The 7218-nt window shown below is 42.7% G+C and overlaps 1 pseudogene; it reads right to left on the reverse strand.

The window, feature by feature from the left end:
- Positions 1-4066: 4066 nt before the first annotated feature.
- Positions 4067-4208, reverse strand: LOC119359945 (annotated as a pseudogene).
- Positions 4209-7218: the final 3010 nt, after the last annotated feature.

Consider the following 7218-nt stretch of genomic DNA (forward strand, 5'->3'; position numbering starts at 1 on the left):
AGTGTGGTGAAAGATTGGATGAAGCGTATGCCTCTGGCAGGGACGCGTTGCATGTTATATAGACAGAGAGATTACAAGATCTTGGCAGTTCGGTTGTGTTGGATTGATCCTCAAGAAAAGGCTAAAGAGATGAGGATAAATCACAACAACCACAACTACCTGATTACAATGCACACGCAACACGCTAATCTACCGGGCGTATATACGGTTTATAATCACACCGTATATACATGTTACAATATATTCTAACACGCCCCCTCAATCACAACTTCACCAAGTTGAGATTGCTCTTAAAATCTTCCAGTTTTCGCCATGACAAGGCTTTGGTAAACCCATCAGCAACTTGATCACCTGTGGGTATAAACAAATATCCAATAGCTTGCTAGCTACTCTCTCTCGAACAAAATGATAGTCAACTTCTATATGTTTAGTTCTTGCATGGAACACTGGATTTGCTGACATATATGTGGCACCAATATTGTCACACCAAAGACGAGCAACTGGCGAATGAGCAACTCCAAGTTCACGCAGAAGAGTTTGGACCCAAATAATCTCAGCAGTTGCATTAGCTAAGGATTTGTATTCTGCCTTAGTACTTGATCTTGAAACAGTAGCCTGCTTACGTGCACTCCAAGAAATCAAGTTGGGACCAAAAAACACACAGAAACCTCCTGTTGATCTTCTGTCATCAGGACATCCTGCCCAATCAGCATTTAAAAAGGCACTAACAATATTGCAAGCTGACTTGGTGAATTTCAGACCTGTACTCATAGTACCTTTAAGATATCCCAAAATCCTTTTAACTGTTGTCATGTGTTGGGAGGTAGGAGAGTGCAAATACTAACAAACTTTGTTCACTGGGAAACAAATATCAGGTCTTGTTAATGTCAAATATTGCAAGGCACCTACCATACTTCTATACCTTGTTGACTCTTCGGCCCCCAAAGGTTCTCCCCCTTCTTTTGACAGTTTTTCGGATGTTGAGAGAGGCATGTTTGAAACCTTGCAATTTATCATACCTGCACGTTTCAAAATATCCATGAAATATTTTTCTTGGGTCAGGAGAATGCCCTTTCACTTTCTTGACTTCAATTCCCAAGAAATAATGTAGATCTCCTAGATCTTTCAAGGCAAAGTCTCTCCTCAAATCTGCCAACAAAGCTATAGTTGCATCTTGTGATGAGCTAGCAACAATTATATCATCAACATAGACCAACATAAACATAATAATTTTTCCTCTTCTGAAGAAGAACAGAGAAGTATCTCCCCTTGATGGTTTAAAACCAAGTGCTTGAAGTTTGTCACACAACCTGGAGTACCATACTCGAGGTGCCTGTTTTAAACCATATAGAGCTTTGTCAAGTTTGCAGAGATGATTTTCCTTGCCTTTTATCTCATAGCCAGGTGGTTGTCTCATATAAACTTCTTCCTCTAGAACGCCATGAAGAAACGCATTCTGAACATCCAATTGCCTGAGACTCTAGTTACTGGATACTGCAACAGAAAGAACAAGTCTGATAGTAGCTGCTTTAACAACAGGACTGAATGTATCCTCATAGTCGATACCATATCTTTGTTTGAAACCCTTTGCTACTAGCCTTGCCTTGTATCTGTCAATTTGACCATCTGCCTTTCTTTTAATCCTATAGACCCACCTACAATCAATAACATTTTTATTTTTTGCTGGTGGAACTAAGTGCCATGTCTTATTTTTAATAAGAGCATCATACTCATCATTCATAGCCCTCTTCCAATTTGTATCATTCAAGGCATCTTGCAAACTATGAGGTTCACCAGTAGTTATCAGACCGCCAAAACGAGGTTTGAGCTTGTCATACCTAACTGTGCCATCTGTACGAACTTAAGGTTTTGAAATACCGTGTTGTGATCATGTTCGTTGAGTCAGCACATTAGAGACTGCAAGTACATGTGACACAGAAGATCCGCCAGAGGGAGGAGGATCCGCACGTGCTCCAACATCAGCACGCGATCCCGTAGCAGATCTGTCACCAGCGACAGAGGATCTTGCATCCTGTCGGGGCAGATCCGCGCGGGAGTCCGTGTCTCCCTCGCTCGGTTGGCCCACTTGGCGGCCTCCAGGAGGGGAGCCGGCGGGCCCGTCTGATGGCGCGGTGTCGGGGGATGCAGCGGGCGACCCACCGTTCGCCACGCGTCGTTCCCTGGGCAGCGTCTGTGCGGCCGAGGCAGATTCGCCCCCTGGGCCGCCTGCGCCTGCTGGCCCTGCCATCTCGGGATCGCTGCCCACAGCACCTGAATCCTCCTCGTGTTCTACAGCATTTTCGTCTTGTTCTGGCTGCATAAAATCATGCACAAAAACTGGATTTCCTCCATTGTTAGCAACAGGATTAGTGCGAAATTTAGTCTGGTGCAGATTCAGGGAGCAAAAGGACTTCCGACCGGAGAGGGGCGCCTGCATTGGGATTTAAGGATGCAAATGGAAAAACCGTTTCATCAAAAATAACATCACGGGATATATAGACTCGTCCAGCAGCAACATCTAGGCATTTAAAACCCTTGTGAAGATTGTTGTAGCCAAGGAAGACGCGCTGTTTGGAACGAAACTCTAATTTTTTGGAATTATAAGGGCGAAGATTCGGCTAGCATGCACACCCAAAAACTCGAAGAGAGTGATAATTGGGTTGTTCATGAAACAATCGTGTCAAAGGAGTTTCAAAATTAATCACTTTGCTAGGGGTGCGATTTATCAAGTAGGTGGCAGAGAGAAAAGTCTCATCCCAAAATTTCAAGGGCATGAAGGCATGGGCTAAGAGAGAGAGCCCTACATCAACAATATGCCGATGTTTTCTTTCTGCTGACCCATTTTGCTGATGAGCATGGGGACAGGAGACATGGTGAGTGATTCCTAATTGACGAAAGAAGGAATTTAAGCGTTCATACTCGCCACCCCAGTATGTTTGCATAGTGATTATTTTTTTATTGAACAACCTTTCAACAAGAGTTTGAAATTCATGAAAGACTTTAAACACTTCAGATTGATGCTTGAGTAGATATATCCACGTAAATTTGCTGTAATCATCGATGAAAGACACATAATAGTTTTTCCTATTGATAGAATCACGGGCAGGCCCCCATACATCGGAGAAGATTTGCTCTAAAGGAGCTTTAGACACACTGTTTGAACTAGGATAAGGAAGTTGGTGACTTTTGCCCATTTGGCATGCATCACAAACACCTTCTTTATTTAACTCACTACTAGAAAAAGGAATATCATTCTGACTAAGAACATGACGCACTATGGTAGATGACGGATGTCCTAGCCGACTGTGCCACCTTTCAACAGGTAGTTTATTTGCACCAAACGCTTGCTTGCTTGAACTAAGAGGAGCCGATGATACGGGGTAGAGGCCTTGTCTACATCTGCCGCGCAGAAGGGTTTTCCTCGTTCCCTGTTCCTTGACGAGAAAGAAATTTGGGTGAACTTCAAGGAAAGTATGATTGTCGGTGGATAAACGATGAGCAGAGATAAGGTTTTTGGCGGCATCGGGTACATGCAAGATATTCTTTGGATGAAGATCACGAGTAGGGGTACGAACAGTAGTGTGACCAACATGACTAATTTCCATACCTTCTCCGTTGGCAGTGTGGACTTGATCGTTGTCGTGATACTTGTTGTGGACGGTCAACTTGTCGAGCTCGCTGGTGATGTGGTCGGTGGCACCGGTGTCCAGATACCAGTTGGTATCCACTCCATAGGACAAGGTTGTGGCAGATCCGGCGCTCTTCTCGTTCTTGGTGTAGGAGATGTCGAAGCGACGGTAACACTCAAGGGCGGTGTGGTTCGGCTTCTTGCAGATTTGGCAGACGATCTTAGGAAGATCATCTACTCTGTTGCCGTTGCCGCGGCCTCCATTTCCGTGACCACCGCCTCCATTGTCGCGGCCTCTGTTGCCACGGCCACCTCCTCCATTGCCGCGGCCGCCATTGCCACGGCCACCTCCACCGCGGCCACCACCACGGCCACGAGAGATGGCATTTGCCGAGGACTGGGAGGAGTGGTTGCCACCTTCGAACATAGCAAGACGCTTTTCAAAGCCGATCAACTGAGAGTAAAGTTCAGCTACCTTGATTGGTTCAGTCCTCGCGGCGCAGATGGACAAGACAAACGAGATGTAGTCGTAGTCCAGCCCTGCAAGGATGCAGGAGACCATGTCATCATCGTCGAGCGGCTTGCCTGCTGAAGCCATCTCGTCGCCCAGCACTTTCATGCGCCCGATGTAGTCGGCGATGGTCGCGGTGCCCTTTTTGGTGGTGGAGAGGGCGATCCGCGTGTTGACGATGTTGGCCTGCGTCTGGGAGAGAAACATCTCCCTGATGGCGGCCCATGTCGTGGCGGCCTTGGTGCAGTGTGCGACTTGGATCATCACAGGTGGCGAGATCGAGTTGAAGATGAAACTCAGCACCTGCGAGTCTTGCGCCAAGGTGATGAGATATTCCGGGTTCGGCACATCTATCGGCTTACCATCTTTGTCGGTAAGCTTAGGCTCCGGGAACTGGTGATCAGGATTGAGATGATCAATCAGCTGTGCTCCGCGGATGGTGGCTAGGGCTTGGGCGCGCCAGACCAGGTAGTTACCCCGGTGCAGCTTATCAGCGATGGGAATGAGGGCAAAAGCGGCGGCGGCGGAGCTGGAGCTAGCCATGACTAGGGTTGGATGTTGGAGAGGAAGTTGGCTCTGAATACCATGAAAGATTGGATGAAGCGTATGCCTCTGGCAGGGACGCGTTGCATGTTATATAGACAGAGAGATTACAAGATCTTGGCAGTTCGGTTGTGTTGGATTGATCCTCAAGAAAAGGCTAAAGAGATGAGGATAAATCACAACAACCACAACTACCTGATTACAATGCACACGCAACACACTAATCTACCAGGCATATATACGGTTTATAATCACACCGTATATACATGTTACAATATATTCTAACATGTGGTTGTACCACTAGCCTATGGGGAACCGGAGCCAGGTTTTAACTTGTTACTAATGCTTGAATATTCATTTTTGTGCAGCATAAACAATAAGTGCAAGATGATATTCCTGTCAATAGTGTCAATAGTGAGACGTGTGTTCTGATCTTTGCAAAAAAAGTTGTGTGAGATCTTGAGTCTATGTTTGTTGTTTCTAAAGAAAAACTAATTATACCGAAGTAACATGGTGAATGAAGGTGTGTCCCCTTTGTATATGTGAAATGGAGTTGGATATGTACGTGTTCCAAAACAATTGCTACTCCGTACTAGCAGAGCTACTTTAGGGCAAAACTAGGCTCAACAAAAGCGTCTTGAGAGCAAATTTTATGAGGTATCCTTCAACCTGGCCTGCCTTAGCCCATGCAGTGAATTATTTGTGCTCCACCACTGCTACTCCGTGCAGCTATCTATGTAGTGAAGTATCTGCTCGAATGGTATTAAAAGCTAGTTACTCAAGCCTCACTAAGTAGTATCAATCTTAAATAAATAAATAATTGAGACAAACAATCTTAAATAAATAGAGTGCAGAGTCATACAAATACAAATACTTACAATCTCAATCTTAACGCTATAAAAAATACCAATATTAATATACTATCTTAGCGTGGGCAGTATTTCTTGAAATGGTAAGTCACAGTGTTTCTCAGGAAACAAATTAGCAATAAATAGAAAAGACAATTGTAGTACTACCAACCGGGCCAAAAGAAATTTTCCGTGCCTGCTTCTAATCTTGTGCAACTTATTGGGATGTTGGGGTTTAAGTGCGCCTGAAACCACCACATTGCCAGAGATAGCAATAGCAATCCGCAAATGCTAGGTCTTGCTTATTGCGAGACTGCAGCAGCTCTCGCCTATACATTTCACTCGGGTGGGCTGGCCAAACAAGATTTGAGCAAGCGGTTTTAGAAAAGGTTCTACCTACATTAGTATTGCGACCACATTTGTTTTCAAAACCTTACGCCCAGTTTTTTGTAAGGTTTTGAGCGGGTTTATTTTTTCTTTTCCTGTTTTTAGCATTTTTCTCTATCGGTTTTGATTTGTTTTCATTATTTTTTTCGTTTTTCCTCCTCATTGCTCATTTTTACTATTATTATATTTTCATCTTTATCTTTTCCTATTTTCAAATACATGTCGACCTTTTTTAATACACGTTGAACATTTTTCAGATATATGTTTGATATTTTCGAATACATATTCAACATTTTAGCCGAATACATGTTGAAATTATCAAATTACATTAAATATTTTCAAATACATGGTGAATATATATTGTAACATACTTTGAATACTTTTCAAAAATGGTATGATTTTTTTTAAACGTGTGATCATTTTTTAACATTGCATGAACATTTTTTAATGCCATTAACATATTTTTAAACACGTGAACATTTTTTTCAATGTCATCAACCATTTTTGAATGGTACAATTTTTTAACAAACTGCGAGAACAAGCTTTTCACATTTTTCATGAACATTTTGTTAAAAATAACATGAACATGATTTAAAACATCTAAACTTTCTTAAATATCATGAAACATTTTTTGAAATGCACGTAAGCTGGTTTTTTTAATGATATGTTGACTATTGTAATGTAACGAAGGGGACAAGAATTATATAAGAAAGGGGACAAGCGCAGCTAGGCAGAGCGACAAGCGTGTTCATAGATGATTGTGGTTCACAGGCCGTCCCAATAGGCATGGTGAGCGACTAGCATCTAAGCAAGGCAATGTTAGGGCTCGCAAGAGGCGATATAGTGGGGAACGATAATGAACGGATACCTTTTGGGGGATTCCTAGCGGGCGCTCGGGGTGCAGCCAGGTCGCGATGCATGTTTTTGACGTGTTTTGGAGTTTTCTTTTTTTTTTAGGATTTTGAATTTTGCATGGTTTTTCCTAAGTTTTGTGAAAAAAGTTCTATTTTATATTTTCCTCATGTGAAGCACACTGTGCGGAAGGAAGCACAGTGGGCCAGCTCAGATTGCCATTGTAGTTTTTTTTTCTTTGCTTTTTCTTCATTTTTCCATTCAATTTTTCCCAGAAAAAACCAAATGTTTGCTTAAGAAAGTGGTCATCATGCATTTAAAACTGTCCTGTCTATGCTTAAAATAAATTCAGTGTACATTCAAAACATATTCATTATTTTTGTCATATACTAAAAAGTCATCATATATTAAGAAAAATCAATGTTCATTAATAAAAATGTTTGGTGTGT

The sequence above is a fragment of the Triticum dicoccoides genome, chromosome 2A (assembly GCF_002162155.2).
Source record: "Triticum dicoccoides isolate Atlit2015 ecotype Zavitan chromosome 2A, WEW_v2.0, whole genome shotgun sequence".
In the NCBI taxonomy this organism is placed as follows: Eukaryota; Viridiplantae; Streptophyta; class Magnoliopsida; order Poales; family Poaceae; genus Triticum; species Triticum dicoccoides.